This window comes from Ranitomeya variabilis, chromosome 3, assembly GCF_051348905.1.
Source record: "Ranitomeya variabilis isolate aRanVar5 chromosome 3, aRanVar5.hap1, whole genome shotgun sequence".
NCBI classification, from domain to species: Eukaryota; Metazoa; Chordata; class Amphibia; order Anura; family Dendrobatidae; genus Ranitomeya; species Ranitomeya variabilis.
Window position 1 is genome coordinate 471,309,264 of NC_135234.1, and position 23,440 is coordinate 471,332,703.

Consider the following 23,440-nt stretch of genomic DNA (forward strand, 5'->3'; position numbering starts at 1 on the left):
TTGTATAAAAAACAAACCTATTACTACACAGAGGCAGGTGATAGCAGACAGGAGAGCTCTTTATAAAGTTTTGTAAGAGGAGACTGTTGGTCCTTTACCTTCCTTAGGCCGGGATCACACATACGCGAGATACGTCCGAGTCTCGCAGGTGAAAACCCAGCTCTGGTGCCGGCACTCCGGAGCGGAGCGTGCAGCCGCACAGCAATACATGGAGCTGCCCGCTCCGCTCCGGAGTGCCGGCACCAGAGCTGGGTTTTCACCTGCGAGACTCGGACGTATCTCGCGTATGTGTGATCCCGGCCTTAACCTTCTGACAAGGAGGGTTAGAGCTCTTCTCCTTTTGGAAAGGGCTTTTCATTATGAAGATTTTGATGCATTAGAAATGAATTTCTAATATTTACTGGAGTACAGGTAGTTTTATTAAGAATTTGGAAGGTGGGGCTAAAATGAGAATTTTTAGCTACAAAAGGCTTCATATTTAAGTAAGCAGGGCTGTAAAATGCATAAATGTGTATCTGAATTCCACATTCAACACTTAAGACAGCAGCGTGTTGCTGATGTTATACATGTCCCTTCATCTGCACATAGTCACATCACACTTCAAAAGACGTCAGGTTGGTGTTGAAGTGATGGTGAAGAATTCTTTGAACTGGTCCACCACTTTCAGTGTACTCTCTAAATAACGTTGTGTTGACTGCTGATACCGTGCAAAAATAACTACAGATTGAAAGAAAGATGCCAACCGTAGAAGTACAGCTCAAACTGTCAACAATGACCTTTATATCCTTCTTCAGTGGTCACATATTAAATAACCTTCCCCCAAGGACAGACAGCTGCAAGGATCCATTCTAATCCTCAATAACAAAAAAGTATTTTTCTTGGGTACAGTGACTATTTTCAGGGTATACAGCTGCTTATCACTATGAATACCTAATATTAGGTTAAATATTAACAAACCAATGCTATACAAAAGACTACTGTACATGCATCATGGTTCCACAAATCTGGGGACAACTGTACAAACAATCTACACACAATATTAATGCCCAGCAATAACACATCTGAGAAAAATGACCTCCTGCTTTCGAAGGACACTGGCATTCACTGGTAACTTATGGTGGTCAACATCATGAAACCTTGATTCCTTCATATATTGTTATATATCATTATTGTACACATTGCTGTTTTCCCTATGTATGTACAGTAGGAATATAATATTTGCATTTGCACATTTTTACAAAACAATTTTTTGCACAAAAAAAACCTCAACAAGCGAATAATACAATGACATAAATGAACAGGTAATAAACTGCAATACTAGTAAGAATAAAGCTAGAAAACAACATGAAATTATTACACTCATTAATAATAGGGGTATACTTAGAAAAGGAGAAATGTCATTCATAACTCAAATAAGACAAAAATTAAAAACAAAAATTCTCCACCCAGAACAAAAAAAATGAAAATTATGTGTTGTCAAATGGAAAATGAGAACAAGAAAACATAAGGCAAAAAAAAGTCACGAGGAATACAGATGCGGTGGGAAAAAAAATCTGTCAAAGTATTTGCCAGAAATTTGTATTGAATATGTGACAAAACCCATATGGATTACCTGCAAATCTTGAAATGAAATCTATAACAGAAATCCACAACTTCATAAGGGCCTAGGTGTGGCCTAATGGTGTGCTAAGAAGAAATTCATTTTCTCTCGCATGATCTTCAAATCCACAGCAAATGTGACTTAACGTTTGAATGTGTCACATATGGATTTTGATATGATTGTATTTGAATATGTGTGTTGCATTTCTGTATCGAATTCCTCCAGCTTTTATACCTTTTTTTGAAAGAACATTCATGAGTAGCAGTCGTCCACATAAACAAGGTTTTTACCAGGCTGAAATCTCTTAATGTAGCCATGCATGCCAATGTTATAAGTAAAAATAAGCAGTAGGGCAATAAAACATGACACATGAGTTATGTATGATTATACTCGTATAACATGTTTCTGTACACCCTACACAGACATGTTAGCATTTTGTAACAATGGCATGCTTCACCAGCAGCAAGAAGTGAGATCTATGTGACAGACACCAGAGCACTGTGTCATGCTTCTTACTTATGCCAGATTAACCACTTGGCATTTTTATTATGACTATGGTTGTACAAAAAAGCCATTTTTGGTATTGTTATATGTTTGTTGATTTTTTTTCCTTATTCTGTTGTTGAAGCCCAACTGTCTTAAATTAGTCACACATGGAATCAGACACCAAATCCAAAATATATGCCAAATTGAATGTGAGAATCGAACAAATAAGAAAGCATATTCTATTTCAAGATTTATTTAAACATTTTATGAATTCTGAATGGTATTACCAGCTTATTTTATTGGAGGAAGATGGTCGAGTTAGGCTTCTTTTACACTTCCGTTTTTACAATCTGCACAGGATCCGTCAAAATGTTGAAATGACGGATCCTGTACAGATTGCGAAAAACGGGTGCACTGGGCCCATTTTTCTGATGGACCCGTCGAGGCTATGTGTACCTGTTGTGTATGCGTCTTCGCAGCGCTTTTCCGCTGCGAAAACGCATACACAACACAACTCAGGTTAAAAATAATAATAATAAAAAAAAAATCGCAATATTCTTACCTTCCGGCGTCCCGCGCAGCGTTACCGTTGCTCGCGATACTCCCGGCAGCTGGTGTTCCCAGTAATGCCTTGCATGCAATGACCTCTGATGTCGCAGTCTCGCGAGACCGCGACGTCATCGGGTCATTTCGCAATGCATTACTGGGAACGCTAGCTGCCGGGAGCATCGCGAGCAACGGTAACGCTGCGCGGGACGCCAGAAGGTAAGAATATTGCGATTTTTTTATTTATTTTTTATTTATTTATTTTTTTAACATTATATCTTGCTACTATAGATGCTGCATAGGCAGCATCAATAGTAAAAAGAGAGAGAGCGAGCGAGCGAGAGAGAATTTCCCTGACTGGAAATTCTTCCATGCATGCTCAGTTTCAAAAGATGGAACCAGTCGCTGGATTCCTGCTTTTCACAGTCAGCGACGGATCCTGCGTCCATAGGCTTCCATTGTAGCCAGTGACGGGCAGCACAGGATTTGTCGCTGAGCGATTCTCCAACGTACAGAAAAAAACGTTCCTCTGAACGTTTTCTCCGCCCGACGGACAGCGATTTTCCGATGGATCCAGTGCACGACGGATGAAACGGATGGCCATCCATCACAATCCGTCGCTAATACAAGTCTATGGGAAAAAACAGGATCCAGCAGAAAAAATTGCTGGATCCTGTTTTTTCAAAAATTGACGGATTTCGACGGGAGCTCAAAGACGGAAGTGTGAAAGAGGCCTTAGATGCGACATTCATGCGCCCTAAGGCCTCTTTCACACTTCCGGTTTTTTTCAGATCCGTTGCAATGCGTCGTTTTGGGAAAAAAACGGATCCTGCAAATGTGCCCGCAGGATCCGTTTTTTTCCCATAGACTTGTATGGCCACACGTCGCATCCGTCGTGTGACGGATCCGTCGTGTTTTGGCGGACCATCATCTGGAAAAAACGTTCAATGTAACGTTTTTTGTCTGCGTCGAAAAAACGTACAGCGACGGATCCTGCGTCAAATGATGGAATCCAGCAACAGATTCCCTTTTTTACACTGAGCATGCCTGGAAGGATTTCTATTCCTTTAATTTAACCCATTTTTTTTAAATGTTTGACCAAATACAGTATAGCAGAATAAATTTAAAGTTGATAATTTTGTACAGCCCCTGAACGATGGTATAAATATCCAAATGGCTCCTGGCAGAAAAAAGGTTCCCCACCCCTGCTTTACGTAGTATGCCCACATCCAAACTCACCAAGTCAAGTCCCCTACAGCTTTCTTTCTAATTCCTCTTAGGGCTGTCCCACACGTCCAGATAATTCCGGTACCGGAATAAATCGGTACCGGAGTTATCCGTGTCCGTGTGCCTGGGAACTCACGTAGGCCATACGTGCAGCACACGTGTGCCGCCCGTATGGCGAGTGGGTACCACACGGAGCGTGTGGTACCCAAGCGTGTGGTACCCTGCATCGTGCTGAAGCCGCGATTCATATGTTCCCTGCAGCAGCGTTTGCTGCAGAGAAAATATGAATAACAGTGTTTAAAATAAAGATCTATGTGTCCGCCGCCCCCCCATCCCCTGTGCGCCCCCCCCCCCCCCCCCCCCGCTGTTCTGAAAATACTTACCCGCCTCCCTCGCTGCTTCCTGGTCTGGCCGCGGCTTCTAGTGTATGCGGTCACGTGGGGACGATCATTTACAGTCATGAATATGTGGCTCCACCTCCCATAGGGGCGGAGCCGACTATTCATGATTGTAAATGAGCGGCCCCACGTGACCGCATACAGTAGAAGGCGCGGTGCAGAGAGGAAGGAGTGACAGCCAACGTGGGAGCGGGTGAGTATTTTCAGGACAGCGGGGGGGCGCACAGGGGGTGGGGGGGCGGCGGACACATAGATCTTTATTTTAAACACTATTATTCATATTTTCTCTGCAGCAAACGCTGCTGCAGAGAACATATGAATCGCGGCTTCAGCACCATGTGGGGGGGACAGCGCTTACTGTAGCGCTGTCTCCTGCACGCACACGGACCCCAGACGGAGAACGTCCGTGTGAGGTCCGTGTTTTACACGGACCCATTGACTCTATTGGGTCCGTGTAATATGTGCGCTCCCACGAACACTGACATGTCTCCGTGTTTGGCACACGGAGACACGGTCCGCAAAAAATCAATGACATCTGAACAGATGCATTGATTTTGATGGGTCTACGTGTGCAGGGCCGGACTGGCCATAGGGCAGATCTGGCAAATGCCAGAAGGGCCGGTGGCAGTAGTGGGCCGCTCGAGTGTGCCGCTGTCGGCACACTCCCCACGCTGTCGCGGCACACTCCCGGCCCCGCATTCAACTATACCGGCGTCATAGACGCCGGTACAGTTGAATGCAATGATGGAGGAGAGAGCGTCCGCTGACGCCCCCTCTCCCATCATTCCCCGCTCTGCCTGCCACTGACACTGCGGGTGCCCGATGACGTCATATCATCGCGCACCTGCTGTGTGACCTGGCGGGCAGACTGCGACTGCTGAGACCAGAGCCAGAGCAGCGCGGGGCACGAGGAGAGGTGAGGAGAGTGTTTGGTTTTTTTTATCAATGAGTGATGACTGGATTGTGGAGCTATTGGGGGGGGGGGCTGCCTGCCTGCATTACTTTCTATGGGGGCTGCCTGCCTGCATTACTTTCTATGGGGGCTGCCTGCCTGCATTACTTTCTATGGGGGCTGCCTGCCTGCATTACTTTCTATGGGGGCTGCCTGCCTGCATTACTTTCTATGGGGGCTGCCTGCCTGCATTACTTTCTATGGGGGCTGCCTGCCTGCATTACATTCTATGGGGGCTGCCTGCCTGCATTACTTTCTATGGGGGCTGCCTGCCTGCATTACTTTCTATGGGGGCTGCCTGCCTGCATTACATTCTATGGGGGCTGCCTGCCTGCATTACTTTCTATGGGGGCTGCCTGCCTGCATTACATTCTATGGGGGCTGCCTGCCTGCATTACATTCTATGGGGGCTGCCTGCCTGCATTACATTCTATGGGGGCTGCCTGCCTGCATTACATTCTATGGGGGCTGCCTGCCTGCATTACATTCTATGGGGGCTGCCTGCCTGCATTACATTCTATGGGGGCTGCCTGCCTGCATTACATTCTATGGGGGCTGTGCTGCATTATATTGTATGGTGTCTGCCTGCATTACATTCTATGGGGGCTGGCTGCATTCCATTCCATGGGCCTGTGCTGCATTATATTCTATGGGGCTGGCTGCATTCCATTACATGGGCCTGTGCTGCATTATATTCTATGGGGCTGGCTGCATTCCATTCCATGGGCCTGTGCTGCATTATATTCTATGGGGCTGGCTGCATTCCATTCTATGGGCCTGTGCTGCATTATATTCTATGGGGCTGTGCTGCATTACATTCTATGGGGCTGTGCTGCATTACATTCTATGGGGCTGTGCTGCATTACATTCTATGGGGGCTGCCTGCATTACATTCTATGGGGGCTGCCTGCATTACATTCTATGGGGGCTGTGCTGCATTATATTGTATGGTGGCTGCCTGCATTACATTCTATGGGGGCTGGCTGCATTCCATTCCATGGGCCTGTGCTGCATTATATTCTATGGGTCTGGCTGCATTCCATTCCATGGGCCTGTGCTGCATTATATTCTATGGGGCTGTGCTGCATTACATTCTATGGGGCTGTGCTGCATTACATTCTATGGGGCTGTGCTGCATTACATTCTATGGGGGCTGCCTGCATTACATTCTATGGGGGCTGCCTGCATTACATTCTATGGGGGCTGTGCTGCATTATATTGTATGGTGGCTGCCTGCATTACATTCTATGGGGGCTGGCTGCATTCCATTCCATGGGCCTGTGCTGCATTATATTCTATGGGGCTGGCTGCATTCCATTCCATGGGCCTGTGCTGCATTATATTCTATGGGGCTGGCTGCATTACATTGTATGGTGGCTGTGCTGCATTATATTGTATGGGGCTGTGCTGCATTATATTCTATGGGGCTGTGCTGCATTATATTCTATGGGGCTGTGCTGTATTACATTCTATGGGGCTGTGCTGCATTTAATTCTATGGGGCTGGCTGCATTACATTCTATGGGGGCTGTGCTGCATTACATTCTATGGGGCTGGCTGCATTACATTCTATGGGGGCTGTGCTGCATTACATTCTATGGGGACTGTGCTGCATTAAATTCTATGGGGCTGTTCTGTATTACATTCTATGGGGCTGGCTGCATTACATTCTATGGGGGCTGTGCTGTATTACATTCTATGGGGGCTGTGCTGTATTACATTCTATGGGGGCTGTGCTGTATTACATTCTATGGGGGCTGTGCTGTATTACAGTCTATGGGGGCTGTGCTGTATTACAGTCTATGGGGGCTGTGCTGTATTACAGTCTATGGGGGCTGTGCTGTATTACATTCTATGGGGACTGAGCTGTAATGCTGGATACAGCTGTAATTATATGTTATATAGTCGTGTTACACTCCCCTCACTTCTTGTAGCCTACAAGTGTACAAAGATATTATACAGTCACCATGCGACAAGTGGGCCTGTGTGACTTCAAATGCCAGGGCTGAATTTTAGTCCCAGTCCGGCCCTGTACGTGTGTCAGTGTCTCCGGTACGTGAGGAAACTGTCACCTCACGTACCGGAGCCACTGACGTGTGAAACCGGCCTTAACCATGCTTATTCAGACTATTACTATTAATTTTTGTAAGTTATTTTTTTGACAGAATTGACAAAAATTGCACTTGATGAGCTGTAAGTTTCTGTCTTTTTCATATCTTTTATAGTTCATTATATCACATCTATGAATTGTGGTACAATGACATAACAATACGTGAAGTAGCAGCCGATCTTATGGCCTGATACCTGAGGGGCCCAACTACCTCTCTACTAAATATAAATTAGCTTACAAATAGTAGCCCAAAAAGTGGCCTACATTTAATCAGGGGTATATTATACAATTATAGCAAATGACAGTATTTACCTCTTTATACAAATTTAGTTGCTTTGTGTTTCATTGCTTGTGTAACTACTACATTCGAATTATACATCCAAATTACATAGATTTACAAAATCTACACAGTTTTAATTTATAGCAATAGGAAATGGGTGTATATACCACTATGAATCAGTGGATTATTAGCAAAAGTGGTAATAAAACTTTCCCAAATTAATTAAAATGCAAACTAGTGCAGCACCACACATTGTAAACACAAATAATAATTTGTCAGCACTGACCAACAGATAGAATCATATTGATACTGGCAATGCTAAATTAATCAATATTACCATATCTGACTTTGTACCAACATGTGTCAATCAGCACATATCCCAAGGGTCAATTCCCATCGGGTACACAGAGTAGACAACCATCACTTAATAAATAATAGTTTGGAACAGTCTCACACAATCACACAATCAGCCAGAAGAAGGGACTGTCAAGTTCATATGGTGATGGTCAAGGTTCTGTAGGTACGCTACTCCCAACGCGTTTCCTCTAGTCAAGATTCTTCAGGGGAGTAAGAACCGGTAAAGTGGAGCCTTACACTGTCCAAAATCCATAGATTTACAAAGTCTATGCAGTTTTAATTTATATACTGCTGAATTCACTGTTGGCCAGCAGCCAATTTAATAGCATTTGCTGTCCAGTTGTCTTACAATTTTCCCAAACATTGTGGACCATAAAACATATATTTAGAATAAACTTCATTTTTGTACAATCGTTTGAATGTAGACAGTATTTATTTTTAAGCTTATTATTATTGGTGGCATAAACGAATGACAATGTAGGTAATGTTAAGCTATGTTCACATTAGTTTTTAACATACTGTCAGTGGCTTGTCTGGGCTTACTTCTGAAGCTTTGGAAAACGGAATTTGAACGTTTGGATGATGGGGCCAATGACTTTAATGAAGCAGATGGAGTCACGTTGTGTTTCATCGGATATAATTTTCAGCAGTATCCGCCTATTTGAGGCAGGCATCAAGATGTGATTGACTCCGTCTTGGTGCTTGTCTCAAAAAGGTGAATATTGCCTAAAATGATGTTCAAAATAGGACAACGTGACTGTCTGCATTACTAAAACCAATGACCTCATCAACGCAAATGTCTGAATCATGTTTTCCAGGGATTCAGACGTAAAGGGGTTGTCTGGTTTAACATACGCACATGCATACTGTGCTCTGTGAGGATTCCCTGGAGAGCTCCAGGAACGTGCTATATTTTTATGGGCTGTCCTGGAATTTCTGGACAGTTGGCAACATTGTGCTGACATCGGAGAATCCTAGTATACATGGCCCCCATCTCCAACGTTGTATGCATGGCCCCCATCTCTATCCTGGTATAAATGGCCTTCTCATCCACATCCTGGCAACATTGTGCCTGCTTCTGGTGCCGACACCAGAGAATCATGGTATACATGGCCCCCATCACCATCCTGGTATACATGGCCCCCATCACCATCCTGGTATACATGGCCCCCATCACCATCCTGGTATACATGGCCCCCATCACCATCCTGGTATACATGGCCCCCATCACCATCCTGGTATACATGGCCCCCATCTCCATCCTGGAACACATGGCCCCCATCACCATCCTGGTATACATGGCCCCCATCACCATCCTGGTATACATGGCCCCCATCACCATCCTGGTATACATGGCCCCCATCACCATCCTGGTATACATGGCCCCCATCACCATCCTGGTATACATGGCCCCCATCTCCATCCTGGAACACATGGCCCCCATCACCATCCTGGTATACATGGCCCCCATCACCATCCTGGTATACATGGCCCCCATCACCATCCTGGTATACATGGCCCCCATCTCCAACCTGGTATACATGGCCCCCATCTCCATCCTGGAACACATGGCCCCCATCACCATCCTGGTATACATGGCCCCCATCACCATCCTGGTATACATGGCCCCCATCACCATCCTGGTATACATGGCCCCCATCTCCATCCTGGAACACATGGCCCCCATCACCATCCTGGTATACATGGCCCCCATCTCCATCCTGGAACACATGGCCCCCATCACCATCCTGGTATACATGGCCCCCATCACCATCCTGGTATACATGGCCCCCATCACCATCCTGGTATACATGGCCCCCATCACCATCCTGGTATACATGGCCCCCATCTCCAACCTGGTATACATGGCCCCCATCTCTATCCTGGAACACATGGCCCCCATCACCATCCTGGTATACATGGCCCCCATCACCATCCTGGTATACATGGCCCCCATCACCATCCTGGTATACATGGCCCCCATCACCATCCTGGTATACATGGCCCCCATCACCATCCTGGTATATATGGCCCCCATCTCCAACCTGGTATACATGGCCCCCATCTCTATCCTGGAACACATGGCCCCCATCACCATCCTGGTATACATGGCCCCCATCACCATCCTGGTATACATGGCCCCCATCACCATCCTGGTATACATGGCCCCCATCACCATCCTGGTATACATGGCCCCCATCACCATCCTGGTATACATAGCCCCCATCTCCGTCCTGGTATACATGGCCCCCATCTCCGTCCTGGTATACATGGCCTCCTATCCCAATCATGGCAACACTGTGCCTACTTCTGGTGCTGACATTGGAGAATGATCACAGCACGCAGTGTGGATTGACATGTCGGCAGTCACACAGAGAGACTGCACACTTGCAGTTTTAGACCAGACAACGCCTTTAAGTCCCTACAGAGCCGCAGACAGTTGGCTAAAATGCAACGTGAACATAGCCTAATAGACACAGTCTCTTAGTTTGTATGCCCCATTAATGACTGTTGCTTATTGATTAGCATTGCTGTAGTGCAGACTGTCATTACTGTCATAGATTTTCCACTGGAGGAAACAAAGGTGCATTTTCTTACTAAGCAAATAGACTGGAAATATCTTGGGTAATTATTTTGCATCAAGTCAATTAAAAGAGAGAATGCAATAATACGAGCACACAAATAGCATGATGACTGCAGATGTGGCTCTATATCATACACACAGTAAATTACCTTCGGAATCTGGCACGCTGCCAGGAAGAGCTTCTGTTTGTTGATTCCTTCCAGGAGGCTTTTCTACAGCAGATATTTATAGACTGCCCAGAAACATGTAGCTTGTTAACATACTAAATAATGCCATGGCAAGAAGATTTCCAGAAAATCTGGATATAGCCAGGGAGGAGTGGAAAAGCTACGCTATTGTGAAATGATTTTTATTTATTTTTTTATTTTTTTTTTCAATTTAAAGTGGTTGTCTCAAGATGAATCTTCAGGAGCGCATCACTCTACCTTGCTGCTTTTGCCGGGGAGAAGATTGACAGTTCAGAACAGCGGTATGGAGGTGGCGCTATTAGTCTGACCAAAGCGCTCCCCCAGGCTGACAGTAAAGGCATGTTTGCCTCTGCAGTATGGGAGAAACGCAGGTGGACTGAGGCAGGACAGATCTAGCAATCTGGCCAGCTTCAGAGCACTGCGAGCAGGCTGGAGAGCTCATGCCAATCAGTCCTCGACTGGCAGGGCGGTCAGTAATCTAAGCAATGAACTATTAGGGTATGTTCACACGATCCTGATTTCAATCCTTTTTTTTCAGGACAAAAACCGCAGCTCTTGGCAGAAAACGCAGGTGCGTTTTTGGTGCGTTTTTGGTGCGTTTTTGATGCGGTTTTTAGTGTGGTTTTTTATGCAGTTTTCTCTGCAGATTGTCTGTGTTTGACACAAATAAAGCTTTAACTGCAGTGGGGGAAAAAAAAAAAAGAAATGATGTCATTTCCTTGTCCAACCCTTTTCTTCTTCCATCCTCCATTTTGGGACTAAACACCAAAATGAGTGGACGTGTTTTGAATGACAGCGCTCCGCAGAGTGCTGAGCGTAGGCCAGATCACAGCCCGCGGATCCAGCTCTATCCAGCTATGCGTCATGCGCCCCTATATTTAACATGGGGGCGCATGGACATGCGTCGCACTTGCGTTTTGCGCCGCATGCATCACTGCAGCGCACGCATCCGGGCGCAGAGGACGCAGCAAGTTGCATTTTTGCTGCGTCCAAAATCAATCAAAAAAAGGACGCATGCGGCGCAAAACACAGCGTTGTGCATGCGTTTTGCTGCGTTTTTGTTTGCGTTGTGTGTTGCGGCGCCGACGCTGCGGCGCACAACGCAAATGTGAACATAGCCTAAGTGCCACGTATTTAAGTGCCACGTATCACGTATTTAAGTGCCACGTATTTCAGTACCACGTATTTCAGTGCCACGTATTTCAGTGCCACGTATCACGTATTTCAGTGCCACGTATTTCAGTGCCACGTATTTAAGTGCCACGTATTTCAGTACCATGTATTTCAGTGCCACGTATTTCAGTGCCACGTATCACGTATTTCAGTGCCACGTATTTCAGAGCCACGTATTTAAGTGCCACGTATTTCAGTGCCACGTATTCAAGTGCCACGTATTTCAGTGCCACGTATTTCAGTGCCACGTATTCAAGTGCCACATATTTCAGTACCACGTATTTCAGTGCCACGTATTTCAGTGCCACGTATTTCAGTGCCACGTGCCATGTATTTCAGTGCCATGTGCCACGTATTTAAGTGCCACGTATTTCAGTGCCACGTATCACGTATTTCAGTGCCACGTATTTCAGAGCCACGTATTTAAGTGCCACGTATTTCAGTGCCACGTATTCAAGTGCCACGTATTTCAGTGCCACGTATCACGTATTTCAGTGCCACGTATCACGTATTTCAGTGCCACGTGTCACGTATTTCAGTGCCACGTGCCACGTATTTCAGTGCCACGTGCCACGTATTTCAGTGCCACGTGCCACGTATTTCAGTGCCACGTATTTCAGTGCCACGTGCCACATATTTAAGTGACACGTATCACGTATTTAAGTGACACGTATCACGTATTTAAGTGACACGTATCACGTATAAGTGCCACGTGTCACGTATTTAATTGCCACGTATTTAAGTGCCACGTATCCCACGAAGATTTTCCATGGAGAACAGACACATCCAGAGACATGTCTGCTCTCCACGGCTGCAGCAACACACTGACAGGAGCCATAGTTCCTGTCGGTGTGTCACTGCGCATGCGCGACCGAGTTTACCGGCGGTCATTGACCCCGTCACTCTCGCTTAACGGCAGTGCTGCGTGGGAAAGTTCAATGCAGCTGTACTGCCGTTAACCGAGACGCCGGAGTCATTGAACTCCGGAACAGTACGCGATACACTGCTAGGAGCTTCGCTCCTGGCAGTGTATCGCCGGAGAGCAGCCGATCGGCGTGGGACACTCGTTTTATGGATTCTGCGGACAGGGAGTATGGATTTGATTTTTTATTTTGTGATTTTTTCCTGGAGGATCGAGGGCTTCGCCTACAAGTGTGCTGTTGGTGAGTATATACTCTATGTTATGTGTTGTATGTACTGTACTGTGTGTCATGTATGTGTATTGTGTGTAGGTGTTTTGTGTAACTTTACAATTGTGCTAAGTCGCCGGACACAGGGACAACTCTCCCATCCTAATACCGGATGGGAGTAGTAGTCCCATACGGCGACTTAGCACAATGGTGGCACTAGCGTCGCATGGGGACACACACACGCACACACACACACACACACACAGACACACACACACACACATACCAAATCAATCAAACGGCCGACACGGTCCCCATGCGACGGTATGCCTCCATGTCTCTCCGCCCAAGCACTTCCGCCCACGCACTTCCGGCTGCTTCCCCGCACTTCCGGCTGCAGCGGTTCTGCACCACAAACCGCAATAAAACCCGCAGATATATTTTTGATCTGCGGGTTTTACTGCGGGTTTGACCTCACAATGGAGGTCTATGGGTGCAGAACCGCTGCAGTTTCGGGCAAAGAAGTGACATGCTCCTTCTTTTTTCCCGCACCGATTCATCGCGGCTTTTTAAGGGAAATTCAGGACCGTGTGCACAGTGGTTCCTGTTTTCCATAGGGGTACATTGTAATGTACCCTGCATGGAAAACAGCTGCGGTTCTGCAGTAAAAAACGCACTGTGTGAACATGGCCTTAGGGCTGTCCCACACGTCCAGATAATTCCGGTACCGGAATAAATCGGTACCGGAGTTATCCGTGTCCGTGTGCCTGGGAACTCACGGAGGCCATACGTGCGGCACACGTGTGCCGCCCGTATGGCGAGTGGGTACCACACGGAGCGTGTGGTACCCACTCTGCATCATGCTGAAGCCGCGATTCATATGTTCCCTGCAGCAGCGTTTGCTGCAGAGAAAATATGAATAATAGTGTTTAAAATAAAGATCTATGTGTCCGCCGCCCCCCCACCCCCTGTGCGCCCCCCCGCTGGTCAGAAAATACTTACCCGGGTCCCCCGTCGGCTGTCGCTCCTTCCTGGTCTGGCCGCGGCTTCTAGTGTATGCGGTCACGTGGGCCCGATCATTTACAGTCATGAATATGTGGCTCCACCTCCCATAGGGGCGGAGCCGACTATTCATGATTGTAAATGATCGGCCCCACGTGACCGCATACAGTAGGAGGCGCGGGGCAGAGAGGAAGGAGTGACAGCCAACGAGGGAGCGGGTGAGTATTTTCTGAACAGCGGGGGGGCGCACAGGGGGTGGGGGGGCGCACAGGGGGTGGGGGGGCGGCGGACACATAGATCTTTATTTTAAACACTATTATTCATATTTTCTCTGCAGCAAACGCTGCTGCAGGGAACATATGAATCGCGGCTTCAGCACCATGTGGGGGGGACAGCGCTTACTGTAGCGCTGTCTCCTGCACGCACACGGACCCCAGACAGAGAATGTCCGTGTGAGGTCCGTGTTTTACACGGACCCATTGACTTTAATGGGTCCGTGTGATCCGTGCGCTCCCACGAACACTGACATGTCTCCGTGTTTGGCACACGGAGACACGGTCCGCAAAAAATCAATGACATCTGCACAGATGCATTGATTTTTATGGGTCTACGTGTGTCAGTGTCTCCGGTACGTGAGGAAACTGTCACCTCACGTACCGGAGCCACTGACGTGTGAAACCGGCCTAAGGGTGCGTACCACAGGCTGGATTGTTGGCACTTTGATCAGAGAGGGAAACCTGCTCCGCCGCACCTTATAGACAGGACTGTGTTATTTACCTTGAGGAGACGGAGCGTCGCCGCAGGGTAAACAGACATGCTGCATTCTAAAAAGACGCGCCGCATGTCCGTAAACGCAGAGCCACCGGATGCGTGTTCGCACGCATAGTGGAGACGGGATTTCATAAAATCCCCTCCACTATGCTGTAACATCTGGACGCTGTGGATTGAACGCTGCAGTTGTACACAGCATTCAATCCGCAGCTAATTCGGAATTTAATCTGGCCCTTAGACTATGTGTACACGTTGCAGATTTCCTGTGGATCCGCAGAGTTTTTTCCACACAGAAAAGCTGCAGATCCGCAAGTGATTTACAGTACAATGTAAATCAATGGGGGAAAAAAATGCCTTGCTAATGGTGCGGAAAATTCCGCACTGGAAACGCAGCAGATTCAAAAAAGGACCATGTCAATTCTTTTTGCAGATCTGCAGCGTTTCTGCACCCATTGACTTCCATTGATTCAGTCGGATCTGCAATTTTGCTGCGGAGTTGGGTGCAAGAAATGCTGCAGATCGGGAGGGGGAAGAGTGTGTGGGCGAAGTGTGGGCGGAGACTATGTGTGTGGACGGAGACTGTGTTTGTGCGGAGAAGATGTGTGTGCCTGTGTGCGCGTGTTTGTGTGTGTCTGCTGTGGTCTGCGGGGCTGGGTGTGTATGCTTGTCTGTGTGCGGGGGTCTGCGGAGCTGTGCAGGGGTCTGCGGAGCTGTGCAGGGCTGCGCGGGGATCGCAGGCTGTGCGGGGATCGTGGGGCTGTGCAGGGATTGCAGGCTGTGCGGGGATCGTGGGGCTGTGCGGGTATCGCAGGCTGTGCGGGGATCGCGGGGCTGTGCGGGGATTGCGGGCCTGTGCGGGGGTCTGCGGGGCTGTGTGTGTCTGTGTGGGTGAGCGTGGGTGTGTACGGGGCTGTGTGTGCGGGTCTGTAAGTAGGCAGGCATCGTCGATGGGACTACTAGTCCCATCCGGCTATGCCTGCTACAGTGACAGGTGGCCGGATGATGGGACAGTATAGTCCCATCATCCGACTACTGTGTTCAAGTGTAAAAAAATAAATAACACATACACACATATACAGAACATACAGTACATACAACATACAGTACACACATATAGACATACAACACAAAACATACAGTACATACTCACCAAACACCTAGTCCCCAATGCCCTTGATCACCTGTAAAAAATATTAAAATAATAAGCTAACAGTATACTCCCTGATCTGCAGTAATCCATGTAAGGCCAGTCTCACACGTCCAGATAATTCCGGTACCGGAAAAATCGGTACCGGAGTTATCAGTGTCCGTGAGCTCACGTGGTACATCAGTGTGGAACACGAGCGGCAGCTGTGTGCCGCCCGTGTGCCGACTGAGTACCACACGGACCGTGCAGGAGACAGCGCTACAGTAAGCGCTGTCTCCAGCGTGGTGCTGAAGCCGCCATTCATCCCTTCTCTCCAGCAGCGTTCACTGGAGAGAAGGAATGAAAAATCATTGTTTTTTTATTTTTTGTGCGGTTAAAATAAACTTCCCGGCAACCTCCCCCCTCCCACCCCCTGTGCGCCCGCCCGCTGGAAATAAAATACTCACCCAGCTCCCTCGATGCTTCCTCTCAGCGCCGCAGCTTGTCCTGTATGAGCGGTCACATGGTGCCCCTCATTACAGTGATGAATATGCGGCTCCACCCCTATGGGGTCTGCGGGACTCCTCATAGTCCTCCATATAGTATAATACACTTCTCATAGTCCTCTATATATTAAAATACACTCAGTCCTCCATATAGTATAATACACTCCTCAGTCCTCCATATAATATAATACACTCCTCAGTCCTCCATATGGTATAATACACTCCTCAGTCCTCCATATAGTATAATACACTCCTTGGTTCTCCCTATAGTATAATACTCTCCTCATAGCCCTCCATATATTAAAATACACTGCTTAGTCCTCCATATAGTATAATACACTCCTCATAGCGCTCCATATAGTATTATACACTCCCCATAGTCCTTCATATAGTATAATACACTCCTCAGTCCTCCATATAGTATAATACACTCCTCATAGTCCTCCATATAGTATAATACACTCCTCATAGTCCTCTACATATTAAAATACACTGTCCTCCATATAGTATAATACACTCCTCAGTTCTCCATATATTATTATACACTACTCAGTCCTCCATATGGTATAATACACTACTCAGTCCTCCATATAGTATAATACACTCCTCATAGTGCTCCATATAGTATAATGCACCCCCATAGTCATCCATGTAGTACAATTCACTTCCCATAGTATAATGCACCCCATAGTTCTTCATATAGTATAATATATTCCCCATAGTCCTCAATACAGTATAATGCAGCCCACATATAGTATAATGCTGCCACCCCACAGAGTATAATGCAGCCACCCCACAGAATATATTGTAGCCCCCTGAGTATAATGCAGCCCCGCCAAACAATATAATGTAATCCCCCATAGAATATATCGCAGCCCCCTCAGAGTATAATGCAGCCCCCATAGAATATAATGTAGCCCCCCATAGAATATAATGTAGTCCCTCCATAGAATACAATGTAGCCCACCTCATATAGTATAATGCAGCCCCCCATAGAATATAATGTAGCCCCCTCATAGAGTATAATGAAGCCCCATACAATATAATTTAGCCCTCTAAGAATATAATGCAGCCCCCCATAAAATACAATGTAGCCCCCTTATAGAGTTTGATGCAATCACCCCTCATAGAATATAATAACTTTAATACATAAAATAAATTTAACCCCTTCACCCCGGAGCTTTTTTCGTTTTTGTTTTTCGCTCCCCTCCTTCCCAGAGCCATAACTTTTTTATTTTTCTGTCAATATGGTCATGTGAGGGCTTATTTTTTGCAGGATGAGATGTACTTTTGAACGATACCATTGGTTTTACCATGGCATGTAACAGAAAACGGGAAAAAAAATCCAAGTGCGATAAAATTGCAAAAAAAGTGCAATCTCACACTTGATTTTTGCTAGGTTCACCAAATGCTAAAACTAACCATTATGCCATTAAAACTGCCATTATGATTCTCCAGGTCATTACGAGTTCATAGACACCAAACATGTCTAGGTTCTCTTTTATCTAAGTGGTAAAAAAAAATTCCAAAGTTTGCTAAAAAAAAAACAAAAAAAAAAACAAATTGCGCCATTTTCTGATACCCGTAGCGTCTACATTTTTCATGATCTGGGGTCGGGTGAGGGCTTATTTTTTGCGTGCTGAGCTGGCGTTTTTAATGATACCATTTTGGTGCAGATACGTTCTTTTGATCGCCCATTATTGCATTTTAATGCAATGTCGCGGCGACCAAAAAAACGTAATTTTGGCGTTTTGATTTTTTTTCTCGATACGTCATTTAGCGATCAGGTTAATCCTTTGTTTTTATTGATAGATCGGGCGATTCTGAACGCGGCGATACCAAATATGTGTAGGTTTGATTTTTTTTAATTGTTTTATTTTGATTGGAGCGAAAGGGGGGTGATTTGAACTTTTATATATTTTTTATTTTTTTATATTTTTAAAACTTTTTTTTTAATTTTGGCATGTTTCAATAGCCTTCATAGGAGGCTAGAAGCATGCACTACACGATCGGCTCTGCTACATAGAGGTGAAGCACAGATCACCTCTATGTAGCAGAAATGCAGAGTTGCTTTGAACGCCGACCACAGGGTGGCGCTCAAAGCAATCGGCCATCAACAACCATAGAGGTCTCAAGGAGACCTCTATGGTTGTTATGGCAATGTACTGATGACCCCAGATCATGTGACGGGGGTCAGCGGTGCGAGCACTTCCAGCCGCGTGGCCGGGAGCACTAGTTAAATGCCGCTGTCAGCGTTTGATAGTGGCATTTAACTAGTTAATGGGCGCGGGTGGATCACGATTCCGCTCGCGCTCATTGCGCACACATATCAGCTGTACAAAACAGCTCACGTCGCGGCTTTGAGGTGGGCTCACTGCCGGAGCCCACCACAAAGCAGGGGTTCTGCCAGCTGACGTACTCTTCCATCAGCTGGCAGAAAGGGATTAATACAAAGAATATAATGTAGCCCACCATAGAATATAATACAGCCCACCTCCCCATAAAATATAATGTAGCCCCATACAAGAGTATGAGGCAATCCTCCCCATAGAATCTAATACAACCCTCCCCCATAGAATATAATGTAACCCCCATAGAATATAATACAGCCCACTTCCCCATAGAATATAATGTAGCCCAATCAAAGAACATGATGCAATCCTCCCTCATAAAAGCTAATACAGCCCCCCATAGAATATAATGTAACCCCAATAAAATATAATACAGCCCACCTCCCCATAGAATATAATGTAGCCCCATCAAAGAGCATAATGAAATCCTTCCCCATAGAATCTAATACAGCTTCCCCCATAGAATATAAAATTGTCCTCCCCCATAGAATATAATGTAACCCCCACAGAATATAATACAGCCCTCCCCCATAGAATATAATGTAACCCCCCCATAGAATATAATACAGACCTCCCCATAGAATATAATGTAGGTTGGGAGGCTGCGCTGACGTCACTGATGCTGACGCCGGCAGCTTCTCATTCATTCCCCAGTAGTTTACAGCCGGGCCGGTAGCATTAGCTCCGCTCCCGGTTGTAAACTGTATATACCCCAGATATGGATTACGGCATGGGACTGACTGTATGCAGGACAGGTATGGGTATATTGTTGGTTTTCTATGTTTTATTTATTACAGGAGATCGAGGGCATCATTTTGGATTGGCAGAAGAATGAAAATGGCAAAACTGTGTGTTCTTCCAATTCATTAAAATACTTTATTCTGCATGTGTGTGTGTTTATTTAACCCTTTACAAACTTTAGGATTAGTAATGGATAGGTGTCTTATTGACACCTCTCCATTACTAAGCCAGGCTTAATGTCACCTTACAATACAAAGGTAACAGGAGAAAATGCACCATACAATTTGTTGTGCAATTTCTACTGAGTACACCGATACCCCATATGTGGTGGAACACTAGTGTTTGGATGCATGGCAGGGCTCGGAAGGGAAGTAGCGCCATTTGACTTTTGGAATGCAAAATTGGCTGGAATTGATAGATGACGCCTTGTCGCATTTGGAGAGCCCCTGATGTGCCTAAACAGTGGAAACCCCCACAAGTGACCCCATTTTGGGAACTAGACCCCTCAAGGAATTTATCTAAAAGTATGGTGAGCACCTTGAACCCACAGGTGCTTCACAGAATTTTATAACGAGCAGTGAAAATAGAAAAAAATTTAATTTGTCCCCCAAAATGTTGTTTCTGCCCCAAACTTTTCATTTTCACAAGGGTAACAATAGAAACTGGACACCAAAATTTTTGTGCTATTTCTCCTGAGTATGCTGATACCAATATGTGGTGGAAAACTATTATTTGGGCACACGGCGGAGGGACGCTATTTTGGTTGGACTAGGTTGCGGACACCATGTCACACTTGAAGAGCCCCTGACATGCGAAAACAGCAGAAACCCCGACAAGTGACCCCATTTTGGAAATTACACCTCTCAAGGAATTCATCTACTGGAGCGAGTATGAGTATTTTTAACACACAGGCGATTCACAGACTTATATCACATTGGGTTGATTAAATTAAATATTACAATTTTTTCCACTAAAATGTTGCTTTGACCCCTAGTTTGTACTTTTTAAAAGGGGTATTGGGAGAAAAAACAGTAAAATTTGTTATGCAATTTCTCTTGAGCAGGCCAATATCCCACAGGTGGTCGAAAACTACTTTTGAGGCACTGTGCAAAGCTCAGAAGGGAAGGAGAGCCATATTACAGTGCAGATTTTGCTGTTATGGTTTGCGGCTGCCATGTCACGGTGGCAGAAGAACACCTCCCATAAGTGACCCCATTTTACAAACTGCACCTCTCAACGAATTCACCAATGGGTGCAGTGATCATATTGACATCACAGGTGTGTAACAGAATTGGAAGGTGAAGAAAAAATAATTACATTTTTAACACAAATTCTTTTAGCCCCAGATTTTATATTTTCACAAGAGGAAATGGGTAAAAATGGTACCAAAATGTGTAACACAATTTCTGTTGAACATAACAATACTCAATATGTATAGGTCTAGTACTGCTTAGCCACACCACAAGATTCAGGAGGGAAGGAGCACTATTTGACTCTTGGAGAAAAAATTATAGTAGAATAATTTGCGGACTCCATATACAGAGCCTCTAAGTGCCAGCAGAGCAGAATCCCCCCTCAATTGACCACAGTTTAGAAATTGCACCCCTCAGGGAATTTATCTACAGATGTACTAACAATTTTGACTCCATGGGTGTTTTCCAGAAAAAAAAGCAGCTGTGGAGTGAAAATTGAAAATCTGCTATTGTAGTGCCCATATATTGTAGCACCCTTATATTGTAGTGCCCAGTGCATTGTAGTGTCCAGTGCATTGCAGTGCCCAGACATTATCCCCAGCTTGTGCTTCTGGAGACACGTACCCCGTAAATGAAGCAGGCTCTCATCGATATAGAAATGACAAACAGGTGGAAGCTAAATGTGGTTTAGGCACACTGTGGAGCTCAGAAGGGATTTGCATTTGGATGCGTAGAATTCGTTGGATTTTATTTTGGTTTTTTTGGGTGGGAGCCATAGCGCTTTTCCAGAGCTTTTGTGCTGCCAGTAATAGGGTTGAGCGACCTTTAGTTTTTTAGGGTCGAGTCGGGTTTTGTGAAACCCGACTGTCTTAAAAGTCTAGTCGAGTGAAATCGGCCGACCACCGTGAAAAGTCGGGTTTCGGCCGAAACACGAAACCCAATGAAGGAATTTAAATTTTTTCTCTCTCTCTCTCTCTCTCTCTCTCTCTCTCTCTCCTCCGTCGTCCCAGCACAGAAAATTTCGTATTGCACATTCCAAATCCCTACTGCGCACAAGCGATAACATGACGATAGGCGTTCACTCCCCTAAGACCTATGTCATCACTCTGCCCACGCTCATTCATTGGCTGAAAAAATGGCGCTAAACGCGTCATACGAAACGCGACTTTGGCGCCAAGATCGCGTACCGCATGGCCGACCCCGCACAGGGATCGGGTCGGGTTTCATGAGACGCCGACTTTGCCAAAAGTCGGCGACTTATGAAAATGCACGACCCGTTTCGCTCAACCCTAGCCAGTAACATTGAAGCACCCTATATTTCCATTGACAGATGACAGACTTGAGTGGAGATTTTTTTTTTTTGTGGGAACTGAAGTTTTTATTGGGAACATTTTACATAACATTTTGGATCACATTTATACTGCGCTCTAGGATGAGCTCTTACATTGGGGTTTTCATCTAAATCTTTGAATGAGGTGATTCAGATGAAACTCCTGTGGGATCCATTCATTATAATAAGGCAGCAGAGATACTCTGGATTCCGTCTGGTCTCTGTTCAGTGGTGTACTTTGTTTCAGACGTGCATAAACCTGTGGTCGACAGCACTTTTATGAACACTTAAAAAGTCGGACATCACTAGATCACAGGCCAGATGGCGTCCACAGTGTCTCCATCTACAAATATCTGAAGGGATGTCATAGTGTAAAGGGATCATCCTTATTTTCATTTGCACATGCAAAGATGACAAACAATAAAAGGAAACTGAAAGGGAGAAGGCACAGATTAGATGTTAGAAAAAACTTTTGACATGAAGGTGATCAAGGAGAGGAACAGGCTACCAGGAGAGGTGGTGAGTTCTCATTCAATGGAAGTCTTCAAACAGAGGCTGGACAGACATCTGTTCGAGATAGTTTAGTGAATCCTGCACTGCATTGAGCAAGGGGTTGAACACGATGACCCTTAAGGTCTCTTCCAACTCTAACATTCTATGATCTGCCTTATAGGGAATCTTCTGCCGGAAGATCAGTGTGAATCATGTATTTCAGAGATTTACATGGAAAACCCGGTGTAAGTGCTCAGCGTAGAGTGCAGGATAAATGTGAGCCGAGCCTAAGGCTACTTTCACACTAGCGTCGGTACGGGCCCGTCGCAGTGCGTCGGTCCGACGTACCAACGCATGCTGTGAAATAAAATCACAACGGGGGCAGCGGATGCAGTTTTACAACGCATCTGCTGCCCCATTGTAATGTCCGGGGAGGAGGGGGCAGAGTTCCGGCCGCGCATGCGCGGTCGGAAATGGCGGACACGACACACAAAAAAAAGTTACATGTAATATTTTTTTGTGCCGACGGTCCGCCAAAACACGACGCATCCGTCGTATGACAGATGCGACGTGTGGCAATCCGTCGCAATGCGTCGCTAATGCAAGTCTATGGAGAAAAAACGCATCCTGCGGACAACTTTGCAGGATGCGTTTTTTCTCCAAAACAACGCATTGCGACGTCCGTCAAAAAACGCTAGTGTGAAAGTACCCTTACTCTGATCTTTGGGAGACAGAATTAACAAATCTACAGCAGGTCATGACAGAGTACGGCTAAAACGGATTCTTCTCTTATATCTCCCCCCTGACCACCACATACAATTTCTTCTGTCCAATAAAACACAGAAACGTAATTGTGTTGTATAATTTGACTGCAGCAGCCTTTTATTAAACAATACAT

The 23,440-nt window shown here is 45.9% G+C and overlaps 1 protein-coding gene across 1 annotated transcript in view; it reads right to left on the minus strand.

Moving 5' to 3' along the window:
* Window positions 1–10,853, minus strand: part of FHL2 (four and a half LIM domains 2) — a 198,144-nt gene extending 187,291 nt beyond the window's left edge. The window contains exon 1 of the mRNA XM_077296673.1: window positions 10,689–10,853. The gene's annotated coding sequence lies outside the window, so the exon portion shown is untranslated. The remainder of the gene's footprint in view (window positions 1–10,688) is intronic.
* Between the last annotated feature and the right edge of the window lie 12,587 nt (window positions 10,854–23,440).